Below are 20,745 nucleotides of genomic sequence, written 5' to 3'. Positions count from 1 at the left end.
GTTTTTAAGGCATTTCTTCTGGCGACACGCAAGAATTCATTCGGCACACGACTCTCACAGTGCATTATGTGAAATCTCGTACATTTGGTTTTGCGGTGCATTGCAGGATTGAATGAGTGCACTTTTACAGTGTTGGTTATTGCTAGGGCATCACTAGTGGTTTGCAAATGTGTTCTAGAAAATTGCTAGGGGATTGGTTGTGTGTTGGTGGCTGCTAGGGCATTGCTTGGGGTTTGGTAGTATGTGTTGGGGTTAGCTAATGTGTTCTGGATGGGTCCTAGGCCACTGATATATAGTTCCTAGGGTTTCTGGGTGATTTTTAGGGCATTGCTAGATGTGTGTTAGTATGTTTTGGGTGGTTGCCATGAAATATATAAAATGTCAGTGGTTATAAGGGCATTACTAGGGGTTCTGTAGTGGGTTTTTGGGAGGTTGAAACCAGAACGGACAGACTGAAACCAGCTAACAGACAAACCTGATCAGGCTGGGAGATGGACTAAGACCAGCATACCATCTTAGGCTGATGTTGTTCATTACATAGAGAAAGTAAAATCCTTGGATGAATTAGCTTCCTCAGCTCTTATTTGCTGTGTGTGAGCACTTAGGAACTGGTGGGTTTGTTCTCCAGGGACATATTTCACTGTGAGTGTTGATTTGTGTTATAACGTGTTTGCAGCCCCACAAGAGACATCAGCTAATCCTAGCTGTGAACATCAGAAACACGACCCATAATCTCGCACTTTAGCCACCTACAAGCCATGGCTAAGGCAAACACTCCACCCACACAAGGACATTTTACACTCCACAACTTTTCCGAAGGGACGACGAATAGATTTAATCTTTGTATATTCACCATTTGCTAATTCCCTGGTTCTACACTGAGTCACTGTACACTCACTATAATGATTTTTCTTTATTAGCATCCAGCTTGTACTCCACCTCCACTTTAAGTGAATTCTCAAAAGGGTACTTTGGGACAAATTGCCAGATATCAAACAGCAATTAAAAGTTTTTATTGAGTTCATCATTTTGTGTTGATGGGAATTGCAGGAAGTTTATTATTGCGTTCCACTCAATTCAGGTGTGGGGTATTTCTACTTGAGATAGACAGCTTACAAGCATATAAAGAAACAAAATGGTTATGCTAGCATTTGTTTTGTAGGTGTACAGTCATCAGCAAAGAGGATCATCCTGTTTTACACACCTGTCTGAGTAAACAATGGCTAAAAAGGTTTTTATTACCATGAAATCTAGAAACTTTGACTCATTGATGCATTTTATTTGTTTAAAGGTTAATGATTATCAGTAACTGTGTACAGTTTGTGCCACTATCTTCATGTAACAATACAGAGAAACTGGACTAGAAACAGGCAAAACTGGGACCTATTGCACTTTTCCAAGTATTTCAGCCTTCAAGAAAAAAATGTTTTTCAGAGTCTTAGTTTTAGCCTTAGGTTCTGATGTCTTACCTGCACTATTCTATTTGGTAATAATATAGCATAATGAGAATCCTCTCCGGAACACAACATAAGGGTTAAGAAATGTACAAAATGACAAAAGTAAAGATATTACCTGCAGTGTTGCTTGCAATTTCAGAGGCATTTAGTAGAGCTGCTTGTGCTGTTGATTTTGACACATTTATTAGCGTGCAGTGCTAACAGGCCTGAAGCTCTTCACTGACCTATTCTCCATAACACTCAACAGTAGCTATCAGCATCCATGGCACAGATAAAAAGCAAAACCGTCTGTGCCTTTTAGTCTAGTAACTGGACTATTTATAAACTGTCTACTAATAATTACTGGCAGCATTTTCTGTACTCCTATCAGCATTTAAAGGAATTCTTATAAAAGTGCTGGGTGTCTCTTGCTTAATGTAAGGAAGACAGGAAAACATGAACAGTGAGTATCCATGTTTACTTTGTATTCATATTTAACTGCATGCCAGGGAGTAAATTAATTCAGACAGGAGAACAAATGCTGGAAAAGCATTCTTTCGAAAGGCAAAAATACAGAAAGAAAGAAAAGAGCTGGATTGAAAATGTAATCCCCAAAGAAATGGAAATTAATTTAATTCTTAGATCCTTTAGGTTTTCAATAAACAGACAAGTGAAAACCTGTCTGCGGTGGGATTTGGGATTAGAGACATCCTAATGGAGTGGTTGCTTCAAGCAGGAAGAAATCGTTGACTCCAGGTTTATCTTCAATAAGAGACCGCAGCCGCACATCACTGACTTGATAATGAAAGGAGCAGCTGAGGTGAAGATCTGTGAAAGGGCACTTTGTCTAAACAATTTCTGTTATGGATTTAACCTCACGAATAGCTTTGCTGCGCTGATGCTTGAAGACAAAGCACATGCTGCTGAAGTTATTCATTGCACTGAGCAAATGTGTTGAAGCTAACTAGACTAATTCGATTAATAAACAAACCAATGAGGAAAATGTGAGTGGTGCTTTCGGTGCAAAACTTGCTGCCACAGTGTTGGAATTTTACACTGTACGGTGAAATCACATCTGATACTCTGGAGACGAGAGCTGGAACTTGAGGTGTTGGTGGGGTTTGTTAAGAAGTTTGCTAGTGGTTGCTTCAGGTGGTTGTTAGGCCATTGACAGGAGGTTGTTATGTAATTATTAGACCATTGCTAGCATGTTAGTGCTTGTTAGGACATCGATATGGGTTTGTTGGCGTGTTTTGGGTGGTCACTAAGGCATTTCTGAGGTACTCCTTTAAGGAAAATTAACCATTTTTTATCGTAGCAGCCATGTTTTTTTGGTGTATTGATTACCATTTGTATAACCACGGTTTCATAGTTTCATGCTTAAACTATGGTTAGTATAGCAAAACCATGCTTAATTTGTGGTTACCATGGTTTAACTATAGTAACCATTGTTTTGGTTTTATTTGAAGACATTGGTTATTTTTTGTAAGGGTTTATAGTTATTAAAACATTACTAGAGGTTTGTTAGTGTGTTTTGGGCGGTTGCTAGGGTGTTTCTAAGATACTGATAGTTGTTAAGGTATTACTACGGGTTTGTTAGTGTGTTTTGGGCGGTTGCTAGGGTGTTTCTAAGATACTGATAGTTGTTAAGACATTACTACGGGTTTGTTAGTGTGTTTTGGGCGGTTGCTAGGGTGTTTCTAAGATACTGATAGTTGTTAAGACATTACTACGGGTTTGTTAGTGTGTTTTGGGCGGTTGCTAGGGTGTTTCTAAGATACTGATAGTTGTTAAGACATTACTACGGGTTTGTTAGTGTGTTTTGGGTGGTTGCTAGGGCATTTCTAAGGTACTGATAGTTGGTAAGGCATTACTACGGGTTTGTTAGTGTGTTGTGGGTGACTGCTAGGGCGTTTCTAAGGTACTGATAGTTGTTAAAGCATTACTACGGGTTTGTCAGTTTATTTTAGGCAGTTACTGGGGTGTTTCTAAGGTACTGATAGTTGTTAAGGCATGACTATGGGTTTGTTAGTGTGTTTTGGGTGGTTGCTAGGGCATTTTTAAGGAACTGATAGTTGGTAAGGCATTACTACAGGTCTGTTAGTGTGTTTTGGGTGATTTCTAGAGTGTTTCTAAGGTATTGGGTTTGTTAGTGTGTTTTGTGTGATTTCTAGGGTGTTTCTAAGGTATTGATAGCTGTTAATGCATTACTAGCGGTTTGTTAGTGTGTTTTGGGTGGTTGCTAGGGCGTTTCTAAGGTACTGATAGTTGTTAAGGCATTACTACGGGTTTGTTAGTGTGTTTTGTGTGATTTCTAGGGTGTTTCTAAGGTATTGATAGCTGTTAATGCATTACTAGCGGTTTGTTAGTGTGTTGTGGGTGGTTGCTAGGGTGTGTCTAAGGTACTGATAGTTGTTAAAGCATTACTACGTGTTTGTTAGTGTGTTTTGTGTGGTTGCTAGGGCGTTTCTAAGGTATCGATAGTTGTTAAAGCATTACTACGGGTTTGTTAGTTTATTTTAGGCAGTTACTGGGGTGTTTCTAAGGTACTGATAGTTGTTAAGGCATGACTATGGGTTTGTTAGTGTGTTTTGGGTGGTTGCTAGGGCATTTTTAAGGAACTGATAGTTGGTAAGGCATTACTACAGGTCTGTTAGTGTGTTTTGGGTGATTTCTAGAGTGTTTCTAAGGTATTGGGTTTGTTAGTGTGTTTTGTGTGATTTCTAGGGTGTTTCTAAGGTATTGGTAGCTGTTAATGCATTACTAGCGGTTTGTTAGTGTGTTTTGGGTGGTTGCTAGGGCGTTTCTAAGGTACTGATAGTTGTTAAGGCATTACTACGGGTCTGTTAGTGTGTTTTGTGTGGTTGCTAGGGCGTTTCTAAGGTACTGATAGTTGTTAAGGCATTACTACGGGTCTGTTAGTGTGTTTTAGGTGATTGCTGGGGCATTTCTAAAGTTATTGGGTTTGTTAGTGTGCCTTGGGTGGTTGCTAGGGCGTTTCTAATGTATAGATAGTAAGTGCATTACTCCAGGTTTGTTAGTGTGTTTTTGGTAGTTGCTATGGCATTTCTAAGGTATTGTTAGTTGTTATGGGATTACTAATGTTTGTCAGTGTGTTTTGTGTGGTTGCTAGGGCGTTTCTAAGGTACTGATTAAGCCATTACTACAGATTTCTCATAGCATGTTTTATAGTGTTATGTTTTGGCTGATTGCTAGGGCATTAGGACATTACTGATGGTCATTAGGACATTACTAGGTGTTTGCTAATACAGTTTGGGTGTTTTCTTGGTTGCTATAACCCTTTTAATTCTACTCCCTCTGTCTTAGCAGGATTCAAACCGGCATTTTGGCCATAGGAGGCAGGCGTGCTAACAAGGACACTAAAGGCCATAGCCTCTAGTGCACCTCTTGAGATCAGGGAAGTGAGGTTTACCCGTACAGCTATTACTAGCTGGGCTCCATTATTCACCCCCTACTTGCAGGATCTGAACTGACATTTTCAGCATTGGGAGGAAACGTGCAAATAAGAAAACTAAAGTCTGCTGCCTACAGCGCCAGTTACTAGTGCACCTTTTGAGATCAGGGAGTGAGGTTTAATTGCACAGACCTTACTAGCTAGCCTCCATTACACTAGTGTCACTAGGATGTTGTTATGCAACGTCCCTAGATATTTGTATGCAGCGTTTTCGATGGAAGTGGAAACAATGTCATTAGTAAGCACCACTAATAAGTCCTTCTTATATTTTCTTTTCCTGAGCAGTATTTACAGTGGCATTCCCTGTGGCGCTGTGCTCCCTGCAGGGCTCTCGGAACTGATGAAGGGGTATTAGCATAATTAGCTAAATGTTAGCTGCTAGCCAGAATGATGGTCCCTCGGTTTGGCCGACCAACAGCACCAGTCTCATCCAGGCCAAAGGAAGGATGAGACAATCTAGAGGAGATGTCGGCGGAGGGGAAGAAGGGGAAAGGAGGGTTGCATACAGAAGAGCTATGAAGGAATTGCTGGAAAGATGCTATAAACAGACAGAAAGCAGACCATCAAGCAAGGAGGACAGTGGTAAGGAGTGAGTGATTAGAGCGATCACATGAAGTCAGAGATAGAGAGAGAGATTAAGACAGTCAGCAAGGGAGAGGCCATCTGTACTCCGAATATGAGGAATTGGTTTTGGGTCTGGAATGTCAGAATAAAGTGTGGATACGGAATGCCTCTGTTTGTACAGAGCTCGAGGGTTTGTGTAAATGAGTATGTGTATGTATGTGTGTGTCAGCTTGGGTTTTGGTTCAAAATCCCACAGGGATGCAGTAATCCGCGCATGGCTCCGAGATTTGAGTCTCTAAGCAAAGCTTTTTTCTCTATTTATAAATCTCTTAATCTGCACAAAGGGCCCTGTGAGACACACACAAACCGGAGCAGACATGTGTGTGATTCTGCGTATGTGTAATACAAGTTTGTGAATAGCGCAGAGTGTTAGCTCTACATCCACACACAGGACATTTGTGGTACATGCCACCTGGATTCAATAAGAAATGAGGGTCATTCGAGTCATATGTCCGCTCAAAAGTGGGATCGATAATTTTGTGTGTGCGCTTCCACTTGATGCTCAGAGACAGAAGCTGACACATAAAAGCAGAATCAAGGTGACCTTTAGAGGGGCCTTGACCTTTTGACCTGAGCTAAAGCATTAAAGAGAGAAGCAAGCTGAAGCCATAATTTATCAAATTAAAGAACTGTTTGAGATGCAGGTGAAAAACTTAATTATTTACAATTCAGTTGAGATTCTTGACATAATATTTAGTATTTTATGTTTAAATTTTAGATTTTTGACAGCATCTGTTCTATTAAAGTTTAAGATTAAACAATAAAAAAGGCAAGTGTGAGATCATTTAAAATAAGAAGTGTGATAAGAGTCACATCTACTAGAAATCAAGCCATAATTGCAATTATATAGATGCAATTATAAATAAAGATACAATTATGAAAAATAATTATAAAAAATAGTCTCAATTACAAGAAATATATTAATGAGAATTAGTAAAAAATAGTTTCAGTTATGAGATGTAATCATATTGTGTAATATTGAGTAAAATTGTGTGATATAAAGCCGCAATTATGGTGTTTTCACAATTATGTGAAATATATAGACACAATTATGAGAACATATACTGTGAGTATTATTATGAAAAATATATAGACATAATTATGAGAATTGCGAGATCTACAATTTAAAGAAATAAGACAAAATTATGAAAGTTGCAAGATATACAGTCACAATTACAACAAATAATATTGCAAATACAACATATAAAGTTGCAGTTGTAAGATATAGTCACCATTATGAAAAATAATGTTAAAATAATGTTGATATATATAAACATTGTGAGATTTAGTCACACTTAGTATATTAAGATATAAATATGCAATTTTGAGGAAAAAATAATGAATATAAAAAATATATTTCAAATTACAGAAATAAAGCTGCAATTGTAAGATATAGTCACAATTATGAAAAATATTGTTGAAATTATGAGATATACTCATATTGCAATATATATGTATATTAACATATAAAGGTGCAATTATGAGAAAACAATACAGATTATGAGAAATATATTTAAAATTAGGAGAAATAAAGTTGCAATTGTAAAATATGGTCACAACTATGAAAAATAATGTTGCAATTACAAGATATAAACATACTGCAATATATAAAATCACACTGTGAGACTTAGTCAGACTTAGTATATAAAGATATAGAGGTGCAATTATGAGAAAAAAATTGTGATTATGAGAAATATACCTAAAATTATGAGAAGTAAAGTTGCAATTGTAAAATATGGTCACAACTATGAAAAATAATGTTGCAATTACGAGATATAATCATATTGCAATATATAAAACCACACTGTGAGACTTAGTCAGACTTAGTATATAAAGATATAAAGGTGCAATTACGAGAAAAAAATTGTGATTATGAGAAATATACCTAAAATTATGAGAAATAAAGTTGCAATTGTAAGATAAATTCACAACTAAGGAAAATATTGTTGCGATTATCAGATATAGTAATATTGCTATATATAAAATCACACTGTAAGATTTAAAGTCACACTTACTATATAAAGATATAAAGGTGCAATTACGAGAAACAAATTCATGATTATGAGAATTATATATTTAAAATTATGATAAATAAAGTTGCAGTTGTAAGCATTTAAAAAAAGAATAAAAACTTGCAATTATGTGGCATAGCCATTATTGCAGTTGTAGCTACATGTGACATGCATTTTCTTGCAAATGCATGCATGTAAATGTAATATACGGCGACGCTCTGTCCATGGCTCATTGGAAGTGTTGCCAGTGGGCTGGGTTTCTCTGTCAGTTTGCTAAGCCTGAACGAGCTGTTGCATTTTTTTTCTCCCCCAGACTAAGATCAGGACACATTTTGATCATTCTAGGCTAAAAATATCACATTTTTTTCCAACCCTTTGCGCATATTAGCTTATGCTATCAGCTCAATATGCGATTTGACTGTCTGACTGAACAGATTACTCATTTTATATAACCATGTCAGAAGTAGTGAGATCAGTCTCATTGTCATTGGCTTCTGTTGAGTCAGTTCTAAAATGCGAACGAACTGCTCAATCATCCAGTTTTCACAAACATCATCTTGCTTTTCTCTGTCTATCAATTTTATGCTACACAGAAAGCTGGCAAACATCTTGACCTTGTGTTTACTAGAAGCTGCCCCTCCCCTCCAGTCACAGTGACCCTTCTTCATGTCCGCAATGTTTTATCTCAGTCCCACACTCTCTCCCACTCACCACCTGCCCTTTTCGTCCAGAGCCGTGAGAGAATTTCACACGCTCTCTCATTTCTTCAATCATAACCTCACTTCTCTCATATGACTGTGTAGGATTTTGGTTTACACTTCCTCTCCTCACTCAAATGTAAGTATTTTCTGTCTCTGAGATTCTTTGTTAGAATGCGTGTGTTAACTCCACAAAAAAGACCTTCGTTCATCTTCGGAACACATATAAAGATATTTTTGATGAAATCCCAAAACTTTTTGACCCTGACAACAACGCAACTAAGATGTTTAAGGCTCAGAAAGGTAGTAAGGACATCGTTAAAATAGTCCATGTGACATCAGTGGTTCAACCTTAATTTTATGAAGCTACGTGAATACTTTTTGTGTGCAAAGAAAACAAAAATAACTTTATTCAATAATTTCTTCTCTTCCGTGTCAGTTTTCGACGCATGTTCTCGACAGTACAAAGACTGACACGGAAGAGAAGAAATTGTTGAATAAAGTAATTATTTTTCTTTCCTTTCCATACAAAAAAGTTTTCTCGTAGCTTCATAACGTTGAGGTTGAGCCACTAATGCCACATGGACTATTTTAACAATGTCTTAACTATCTTTCTGGGCCTTGAATGTGTCAGTTGCGTTGCTGTCTATGCAGGGTCAGAAAGCTCTCGGATTGCGTCAAACATATCTTAAAGAAGTAGTTCACTTTCAGAACAAAAATTTACAGATAATGTACTCACCCCCTTGTTATCCAAGATGTTCATGTCTTTCTTCAATCGTAAGGAAATCATGTTTTTTGAGGAAAACATTTCATGATTTCTCTCCATATAATGGACTTCTACGGTGCCCCCGAGTTTGAACTTCCAAAATACAGCTTCAAATGGCTCTAAACGATCACAGCCAAGGAAAGAAGAGTCTTATCTAGCAAAACGATTGGTTATTTTCTAAAAAAAAAAAAAAAAAAGAATGTACTTTTTAACCTCAAATGCTCGTCTTATCTAGCTAGCACTGTGTATACTCTGTGTAGAGATTAAAAAGCATATAAATTGTAAATGTTTTTAGAAAATAACTGATCGTTTCGCTAGATAAGACCATTCTTCCTCAGCTTCGATCATTTAGAGCCCTTTGAAGCTGCATTTAAACTGCATTTTAAAAGTTCAACTCAGGGGCACCATAGAAGTCCATTATATGGAGAGAAATCCTGAAATGTTTTCCTCAAAAAACATAATTTCTTTACAACTGAAGAAAGAAAGACATGACCATCTTGGATGACAAGGGGGTGAGTACATTATCTGTAAATTTTAGTTCTGAAAGTGAACTACTCCTTTAATTTGTAAGGTATTACAGGTTTGGAACGACATGAAAGAGAGTAATTAATGACAGATTTTCATTTTTGGGTGAACTATTCCTTTAAGCATACAAAATATACAAGGAGAGACTAACTGTCCAAGTTTAGAATCAGAAATTTTCCACCAAAAATGTATTAAAGGCATCCAATCTGGTGAAACATTACAGAATTTGTAACAAATTCAGTGAGGTTGAGAAAGTTTGCAAATGGAGAAAAACACTCAGATTGGATGTGTTTTGTGATTGATTGTCAGGTCTACCTCCATTTTGACTTTTGATGTGGATAGACAAATTTCTTGTCATATTGTATCTGATTTTGTTTCGATTTCTCCCATTAAATAGTCCTATACTAGAATTATGCAGTGATGCCATAGAAGAACCATTTTTGGTTCCCAAAGAACCTTTCAGTGAACAGTTCCTAAAAGAGCCATTTGAAAGAACATTTTACAAATCTAATGAAACTTTTTCGACTATAAAGAACCATTTCTGCAATCGAACGGTTCCATGGATGTTCAAGGTTCTTCATAGAACCACTGATGCCAATAAAGAACCTTTATTTTTAAGAATCTCTTCACTGCAAAAAATGCATTTCTTACTTAGATTTTTTGTTTCCAGCCAAAATATCAAAAAAAATTCTTAAATCAAAAAGGATTTTCAGAAAAAAAATTATCTGCCAATGGAGTAAGCAAAAAAAATCTTATTTCAAACAGAAAACAAGATTATTTTTCTTCAAGCAAAAATGCACTAAATTTTGACTTGTTTTTTTCTGAAATCAAGACAATAAGTTTTACTCATCTAAAAAATCCTTCTTGATTTAAGAATTTTTAGATATTTTTGGCTGGAAACAAGACAAATAATCTAAGTAAGAAAAGCATTTTTTGTTTTTTGCATTATTTTTAAGTAATTATTATTTGTACTCTCCCACTATTTCTTAATTACTGCTTTTATCTTCTGACGTTACTAAAGTAGAACCTTAGTAAAAAAAATAAAAATCCATCAGGATCACTGAAAAAGTCTATTAGACATCACTGAAAAAGGGTAACTGAGAAATTTGTTCGATTTCCAGGCTGACAAAAAACTGCATGTTTCACCAACCCCTAGCTGAGAACCACAGTAAAGTGTTTAGACTCCCTCCTGCTGTAATACAGAAGCCACATGCACCAGACTGCCCTTGGTGAAAGCCAAACCAAAAAAACGCTCAATTTCAGTGCAACAGTCAGTGCTCGGAATTCCAAATCTATTCCAATTATGGCCATTCTGTTACTCTTGTTGTAAGTCTTTTTCAAAAGTACATTAATACATAATACTTATTGACTTAATGAACACGTCAACCCAGCCAACTACCGTCTTTACTAGGAAATTTGAGGATGTATTAATAATTTGTCTCCAGGTTTGAACAACACTGCATTCTATCAGGCTGAAATGAGGGAAAGATTTTATACTTTAAACTAAAAATGGTCTCTTTTATATTTAGTCATGTTCAGGCATTATGAGAGCAGTAGGTGGTTCCCCCCTAGAAGATTGATGGAGTTGACACACTCCCACCCCCTCACAGGACAACTTAAGGCTTGCAACGCTGTAGACGCCAAGAATTGCAATGGTGAGGACTAGAAGCTTCAATAAGACAATTTCCGCACACCCTTGGTTGCACTACTCGTCATTAATGTGCCCTTCCAGTGTACTGGGATGGATCCATGTAGGTCTGCAATTAAAGTATACCCAGGGTTATGAATATACTGCGGTTCTCCTTGATTATGCCACCCTCAATCCAGAACTAATTCCTCTCCTCAAGCAACTTCTAAAAATATTGCAAAGGACCAGAGCCTGAAGGGGATGCTGTCAAAGGTGATGGCATTCGTAAGTGGAATCTGTGGAATGATCCTGTATGTCCTACTTGGCATTAAAACGATATGGCCCAGATGGCCAGCTTCTCTTTTGGTCATACTCTTATGAAATCCCTCTCTAGGACTAATAGTAACTTATTCAAGCAACTTGGAGATATAATAAATAAGTTCAGACTCAATTGAGATTGGAGATTTAAACACAATTCTGACTTTTTCTCGCAACTACAAGTTTACATCTTGCATTTTTCTCAGAATTGCGAGATATAAACTTGAAATTGTGAATTATAAAGTCAGAATTGCAAGATATAAACTCACAATTATGACTTTTTTCTTAAAATTGTGTGATATAAACTCACAATTGCAAGTTATAAAGTCAGAATTGAAACATAAACTTGCCATTCTGAGAAATAAAGTCTCAGTAATGAGAAATAAAGTCAGAATTGATATTGGAGATATAAACACAATTCTTCTTTTCTCACAATTGCGAGTTTACATGTTGCATTTCTGACTTTTTTCTCAGAATTGTGAGATATAAACTCGCAATTGTGAGTTATCAAGTCAACAATCCTGAGAATATATCATTTTTTTCCCCTCAAAATTGGACATTATAACTCACAATTGCGAGTTTATATCTCACAATTCTGAGAAAAAAGATACAAAGATACAAAAAATCAGAATTGTGAGTTTATTTCTCAGAATTATGAGGTTATATCATATAAAATAAAATAAAAAAGGTAACTGCGACTTTTAATCTTAAAATTCAGATTTTTTTCTGGCAATTGTGAGTATACATCTCAATTCTGAGAAAAAAAGTCAGAATTGTGAGTTTGTATCACATATTTTTCTCAGAATTGTGAGCTATAAACTCACAGTTGCAAGTTATAAAGTCAGAATTGAGAGATATAAACTGACTTGTGATGTAAAGTCACAATTCAGACTTTTTTTCTGGCAATTGCGAGTTTATATCTTACAATTCTGACTTTTTTTCTCAGAATTGCGTGATATGAACTCGCAATTGCGAGTTATTAAGTCAGAATTGAGATATAAACAACAATCCTGAGAACATATCAGTCTTTTTTCCTCTCAAAATTGGACTTTATAACTTGCAATTGCGAATTTATATCTCACAATTGAGGAAAAAAAGATACAAAGATACAAACTCGCAATTGACAATAAAAAAGGTAACTGCGACTTTTAATCTTAAAATTCAGATTTTTTTTAATCGCAATTGCGAGTATACATCTCAATTCTGAGAAAAAAGTCAGAATTACGAGATATAAACTTACAATTCTGACTTTTTTCTTAAAATTGCGTGATATAAACTCACAATTGCAAGTTATAAAGTCAGAATTGTGACACATAAACTGCAATTCTGAGAAATAAAGTCTTAGTTATGAGAAATAAAATCAGAATTGAGATTGGAGATATAAACACAATTCTGACTTTTTCTCGCGATTGCGAGTTTACATCTTGCAATTCTGATGCGATACAAACTGACATTTCTGCCTTTTTCCTCAGAATTGTGAGATGTAAACTGACTTGTGATGTAAAGTCACAATTCTGACTTTTCTCGCAATTGCAAGTTTGTATCTCGCAATGCTGACATTTTTTTCTGGCCATTGCGAGTTTATATCTCACAATTTTGACTTTTTTTTCTCAGAATTGCGTGATATGAACTCGCAATTGCGAGTTATTAAGTCAGAATTGAGATATAAACAACAATCCTGAGCACATATCAGTCTTTTTTCCTCTCAAAATTGGACTTTATAACTCGCAATTGCGAGTTTATATCTCACAATTGAGAAAAAAGATACAAAGATACAAACTCGCAATTGACAATAAAAAAGGTAACTGCGACTTTTAATCTTAAAATTCAGATTTTTTTAATCGCAATTGCGAGTATACATCTTAAATCTGAGAAAAAAGTCAGAATTGTGAGTTTGTATCACATATTTTTCTCAGAATTGTGAGATATAAACTCACAATTGCAAGTTATAAAGTCAAGTCGCAATTACCTTTTTTATTTTTTATTCAGTGGTGGAAACGGCCTTCCATAGAGAGACAATGGTATCGGTCCTGCTAGGTGGAATTTTACAATGTTCATGGAGCTATCTCAACAATACTTCTACATTTATGATGTTTCCTTGAGGGTCTACAAAGTCTGAGTAAAAACCGGTCAAATAAAAAGACAAAGACAAAGCAAATCACGCAGTTTGCTAGCCACTGTTTGTTTATGCTCATGGCACCTTCTGTCTAGTTCTGCCCTATCAATGATCATTGTTAAAAATGGCAAGCAATGAGAATGGTTGGGTAGCAAAAAATAGTCTGACGGATTCTTGTGCATGACACAAGATTTTATAAGTGAAAATCGCATAATCTAACACAGTGACTGTTAAAACTGACAAAAAAATCATGTAGTCTGAACCACCAATTATAAAACGATCTGAGAAAAGTGCCGACACATTTCTGATACCTGTGAGATATTTAGCTTGCTAAAACCTGGCGAAAAGTAGCATTTCCAATTCTCCCAACCTTCAACTTTATTCACAGACAATCAGTTCTTGACATTTTCTTAACCAACCACTTGAGCCAAGAATGGCATGTGACTAATCATATGATTATTTCTTGATCGGAGATGATTGCTAACAGATCCCTCCCTCCAGGTTTATTAGACCTCCTTAGTTAAGGGTAACTTCAAGAGCACAGGGATGATGATGGCAGTCCTGATGCCTGTGGGGACAGTTGTCCAAGACAGATGTTAACAGATGCCCATTGGTCATTTTGGCCTCACATGTCTTTAGCTGAACCATAAGGCTGAGCTACTACTGAGTAGGGACCTCTGCAATTAGCCAAAGCCTCTGAATTGGTGAAGCGCAAGTAGAGGTTAAGGCTCAGGATTGGCAACCGGAAGGTTACTGGTTTGAGTCCCATTAGAACAGCATCATGAGTCATCACAACTAGGCCCTTGAACAAGACACTTAACCCCAAGTTGCTCCAGAGGGACTGTCCCTGTAATGTGCTGTGCTGTTTTATGGCCACAGAACGTGACAGTAATGGAAATAAATTCCACTGCTCCTGGTTGTGCAGTGATAAATAAAGATTCAATTTGATTCATTCTTCCTAAATGATGCCCTTGTGGCTAGATAACCACAATGCATGTGACACACAGCCTCAGAGAGGCATTTAATTTAAATGAAAGAAACATAAAACATTAAACAGGAAAAATAAAGTGTCCAGAGAGAATTCTCTTACACTTCCTTTTTAGATCTGCAAAGACTTTGGGAACATGTGTTGACCTCGACGTAACCTGGACTATACCTTCCTCTGCACTCCCCAACCTTAAATCACATGCTGTGGATACTTTATTTTAAGATTTTATTGTTATTTTATTTCAAAAAGCTTGTCTTAGGCTTGACTCTGCATTTGTTTTTTCTTAGCCAGCCACAGCTCTCTAAAAATCATTACATTTCAAAGCACTTCAGACATAGTTTCCGTATGGAAGCCACTGAATTCTGATTTTTCTTTCTCAGAATTGTGTGATATAAACTTGCAATTGTGAGTAATAAAGTCAGAATTGCGAGATAGAAACATCAGATTTTTTTTCTCAGAATTGTGAGATATGAACTCAAAATTCTGAGAAATTCTGAGCTTTCCTATTTAAAACTGTCAGAATTGCATGAAAAAGTCAGAATAGTGGGATACAAACTCACTTGCAAGAAAAAAAGTCAAACTTGCAATTCTGACATTTTTGTCAGAATCGATATATAAAATCACAACTGTGAGTTAAAAAGTCAGAATTGTGAGACATAAACTTGCAATTCTGAGAAATAAATTCAGAATTTCAAGATATAAACTCACAATTCTGACTTTTTTTTCTTTGTGAGATATATAGTATTAAGTCAGAATTGTGATATAAACTCGAAATTCTAATAAACTGTGAGTTTCACCCTCAAAATTGTCAGAATTGCGTGAAAGTCAGAATTCCTAGATACAAACTAGGATTTGTGAGAAAAAAGTCACAATTGCAAGTTTATATCTCCCAATTCTGACTCCATAACTTGCAATTGCGAGTGTATATCTCACAAAGAAAAAAGTCAGAATTGCAAGTTTATATCTCACAATTCTGACCTTATTTTTCAGAATTGCAACTTTAAATCTTAAATCTAAGTCAGACTTGCAAGTATTTATCTCACAATTGCAACTTTTTACAAAATAATTTGAATCAGAATTGTGAGATGTAAACTCGAAATTCTGAGAAATTCTGAGTTTTCGCCTCAAAACTTTCAGAATTGCTTGAAAAATTACAATTGCAAGATACAAACTCGCATTTGTGAGAAAAAGGTCAGAATTGAGAGATAGAAACTTGCAAATCTGATTTTTTTTTCTCTCAGAATTGTGAGATATGAACTCAAAATTCAGAGTTTTCCCATTCAAAACTGTCAGAATTGCGCAAAAAAGTCAGAATTTTTAGATACCAACTTGCACTTGTTTATTATATCTGACTTTTTTCTCTGAATTGATATATAAACTCACAACTGAGAGTTATAAAGTCAGAATTGCGAGACATAAACTTGCAATTCTAAGAAATAAAGTCAGAATTGCAAGATATGAACTCACAATTCTGACTTTTTGTCTCGCAATTCTAAAAAGTTTTGAATGAGAAAACTCAGAATTTCTCAGAATTTTGAGTTTATATTTCACAATTCTAATTGTGAGATAAAAAATTTCAGAAATTGCAACTTTAAATCTGACTTGCAACTTTAAATCAGATTTGCAAGTGTATATCTCACAATTGCAACTTTTTGCGAGTTATTAAGTCAGAATTGTGAGATGTAAACTTGAAATTCTGAAAAAAATTTGAGTTTTCCCCTCAAAACTTTCAGAATTGCTTAAAAAAGTCAGAATTGCAAGATACAAACTCACATTTGTGAGAAAAAAAAAGTCAGAATTGAGAGACTTGCAAATCAGATTTTTCTTCTCAGAATTGTGAGATATGAACTCAAAATTCAGAGTTTTTCCATTTACTGTCAGAATTGCGTGAAAAAGTCAGAATTGTGAGATACAAACACTTACGTCGCAATTCTGACTTCTTTCTCAGAATTGATATATAAACTCACAACTGCAAGTTATAAAGTCAGAACTGTGAGACATAAACTTGCAATTCTGGGAAATGAAGTCAGAATTGCAAGATATAAACTCACAATTCTGACTTTTTGACTCGCAAATGCGAGTTTGTATCTCTCAATTCTGACTTTTTCACGCAATTCTGACAGTTTTAAATGGGAAAACTCAGAATTTCTCAGAATTGTAAGTTTATATCTCGCAATTCTGACTATTTTTCAGAATTGCAACTTTATATCTGACTTTTTTCTCAGAATTGCGTGATATAAACTCGCAATTCTGAAAAAAAAGTCAGACTTGCAAGTGTATATCTCACAATTGTAACTTTTTGCGAGTTATTAAGTCAGAATTGTGAGCCGTGAACTCAAAATTCTGAGTTTTCCCTTTAACTTTCAGAATTGAGTGGAAAAAGTCAGAATTGCAAGATACAAACTCGCATTTGTGAGAAAAAAGTCAGAATTGCGAGAAAGAAACTTGCAAATCGGATTTTTCTTCTCAGAATTGTGATATGAACTCAAAATTCTGAGTTTTTTCATTTAAAACTGTCAGAATTGCGTGAAAAAGTCAGAATTGTGAGATACAAACTCGCACTTGTTTATGTCGCAATTCTGACTTCTTTTCTCAAAATTGATATGTGACCCTGGACCACAAAACCAGTCTTAAGTCGCTGGGGTATATTTGTAGCAATAGCCAAAAATACATTGTATGGGTCAAAATTATTGATTTTTCTTTTATGTCAAAAATCATCAGGAAATTATGTAAAGATCATGTTCCATGAAGATTTTTTTGTAAAATTCCTACTGTAAACCTATCAAAATGTAATTTTTGATTAGTAATATGCATTGCTAAGAACTTAATTTGGAGAAGTTTAAAGGTGATTTTCTCAGTATTTTGATTTTTTGCACCCTTAGATTTCAGATTTTCAAATAGATGTATCTTGGCCAAATATTGTCCTATCCTAACAATACATCAGTAGAAAGCTTATTTATTGAGCTTTCATATGATGTATATTTCTCAGTTTTGTAAAATTTAACCTTATGACTGGTTTTGTGGTCCAGGGTCACATATATAAACTCACAACTGCGAGTTATAAAGTCAGAATTGCGAGATATAAACTTGCAACTCTGAGAAATTAAGTCAGAATTGCAAGATATAAACATACAATTCTGACAGTTTTAAATGGGAAAACTCAGAATTTCTCCGAATTGTGAGTTTATATCTCGCAATCCTGATTATTTTTCAGAATTGCAACTTTATTAAAACTTTAAATCTGACTTTTTTCTTAGAATTGCGTGATATAAACTCGTAATTCTGATTTTTTTCTTAGAATTGCAAGTTCATATCTCACAATTGTGAGTTAAGTCAGAATTGAGATATAAACTCAAAATTCTGAGAAATTCTGAGTTTTCCCCCTTAAAACTTTCAGAATTGCGTGAAAAAGTCAGAATTGCAAGATACAAACTCGCATTTGTGAGAAAAAAAGTCAGAATTGCGAGATAGAAACTCGAAATTTAGAGTTTTCCCCTTAATAGTCAGAAGAAGTTTATATCTCACAATTCTGAAAAAAAAAAAAAAAAAAAGGTCAGAACTGCAAGTTTATATCACGCAATTCTAAGAAAAAAAGTCAGAATTGTGAGATAAAAAGTCACACCAATCTTGTTTTATTTTTTATTCAGTGGCGGAAACGGGCTTTTATATATTTTAGAGTTCCCACACCATATTAACAATGAATATTCATAATTTTGCCATGATTTTTCAGCTGCTTATGATGACTTGGCAACGATTTTTTGAAGCAGGCATGAAATAGAAACTGTACCCAACTGCACTTCCATATTGTGACAGATGTTTGAGTTAAAAAAAAAAAAAAAAAAAGTAGGACGGGCCCTTATTTTCATCTATTGGGTATTGAAAGGAGTATTGTAAGTAGTAAACTAAGCGCTGCATATCAGAATGGAGGCAGAACTAAATGCAACTGGCTTAACTATAGCAGTGCCTTGGATACGTCAGCAGAGAAGTCGTCACATTACAAGAATAGTGAGTCATAACATATCTATAAATATTACACAGATATGCAAAGATGTATACATATAAATACATGGACCAGATCATTTACATACATTAAGAAAAAAATATAATAACTTCTAAGAAGTTATCCAGGAATTAATCAAACAAAATCTACTTAAATTGATCAAATAAAATAATAAATAAATAAATGTACTCTCTTACTATAACTATTAACAAATTGTCAAATTATGAAAAAAGTAATTATGTGGAAACCCAACAAGATCCATATCACGCCATACGCCTCTCCCACTAGTGCCCTCCTCCTCTCCATCACTACATCCCTATCCTCCTTTTCCCTCCCCTGCGTCGCTCCATCCCTGTCCTCTGACAAGCCCAGACTGGGGAGGCGCTCAGATTGGTGTGAAATCGATATTTAATGGGACCATGCGTGTATGTGTGTGTAGGATTGATGTTGTGTGTCTCAGAGGATTTTAGAGGCTAAGCGTATGTCAGGGGAGATATTTATTGTGCATGCGCGCGCGTACGTCGTTAAGCTCAGATTGGTGTGAAATTGTGGTTTAATGGACAGGAAATGGTGTGTGTTATTTTTGGAGCAGACCTCTCTCATCGCCTCAGAAACTAATGAGCCACAGTCTCTCCAGGAGACCAAATGCACACACACCAACAGCGATCGCTTACACACACCTCAAAACTACACACTCATTTATCATTTACAAACACAGACGTACAGCAGCCCCACCCCCTTACCCATCTTGCACATATAAACACCAAAACAGCATTTTAGTAACAGTGTCAGTCTGTGAAGACACATTCAATTTCTTAGACGCAAATGTGCGTTCTGTTGCACATTTGTAAGTCAAATAAGTCAAGCGATTTACTCATTGTTATTCTTGTGTTAACATGCAAGGATGAATCCGTACACATACACAGGTAAGCAGGACACCAGAATTGGGCCAGGAGGTGTCAAACAAAATGTCGCTTTTCTGCTGCTTGGTTGTACAAGTCATGACAGTGAAAGAGAGAGAGGGAGAGAGAGAGAGAGATTTCCAGCTGGACCGTGGAATCTGGCATTGGACTAGACAGAATCAAGGTGACCCGATGCCACAGGGTGCATGCACTCAAACACACACACTCAAACTCATCTATTGACTCTGACAAAACAAACAAACAAACACTCATACATATGCCAACCACCAGCTAAAAAAGCCACTATACAGTAATCTTGTATGATATGACTAAAAAAATTTTTATCATGGTATGTGACCCAGGATCACAAAACCAGTCTAAAGTAGCATGGGTATATTTGTAGCAATAGCCAACTATACACTGTATGGGTCAATATTATCAACTTTTTTTTAATGCCAAAAATCATTAGGATATCAAGATCATGTGAAGATATTTTGTACATTTTTGATTAGTAATATGCATGGCTAAGAACTTCATTTGGACAACTTTAAAGGCGATTTTCTCAATATTTCGATTTTTTTTTTTTTTTTTTGCACCCTCAGATTCCTGATGTTCAAATAGTTGTATCTCAGCCAAATGTTGCTTTATCATAACAAACCATAAATCAATGAAAAACTTATTTATTCATATGATGTATAAATCTCAATTTAAAAAAAAAAAAAAACTGACCCTTATGACTGGTTTTGAGGTCCAGGGTCACATATGAGTTATTTTATTTCATGATAACAATATATATCATGATATAGTTATTTTTGCTTTAAACTTTATTGTAGAAATTTCACAATTCTTGTCAGCAGTGTTAGTATCACAAAAAAATAATACTAGCCTAAATAAAAAATAAAAAAAATCACTGAAAGTTCACTTAAGTAAACAATCAGCAATTAAATAAGAAACTAATTACAAGCAATAGGACAAAAACACTACAGCAGAAAAATTACACTAAATATTCTTCACTGTATAAGTTAAATACAATTTTCTTCTTACTAAAGTTACAAAAATAATTTAGTCAAGAGCAGTGAGAGATTTTTTTGTTGTTGTTGTTTGATTAACACGAATGACAGACAACAGGAATATTAGACGCTGTCACTTTAAGAGCTGCCCGGATCCAGTATACTGTTACCCATGTGTTTTCTTTCTGAGCTGTTTGCTTTCACTTAAGACCTAAATTACTGTGTTTACAAGGATACTTGCAAAGTGC

Source organism: Garra rufa, chromosome 13 (assembly GCF_049309525.1).
Source record: "Garra rufa chromosome 13, GarRuf1.0, whole genome shotgun sequence".
In the NCBI taxonomy this organism is placed as follows: Eukaryota; Metazoa; Chordata; class Actinopteri; order Cypriniformes; family Cyprinidae; genus Garra; species Garra rufa.
This window is presented reverse-complemented; position numbering follows the sequence as displayed.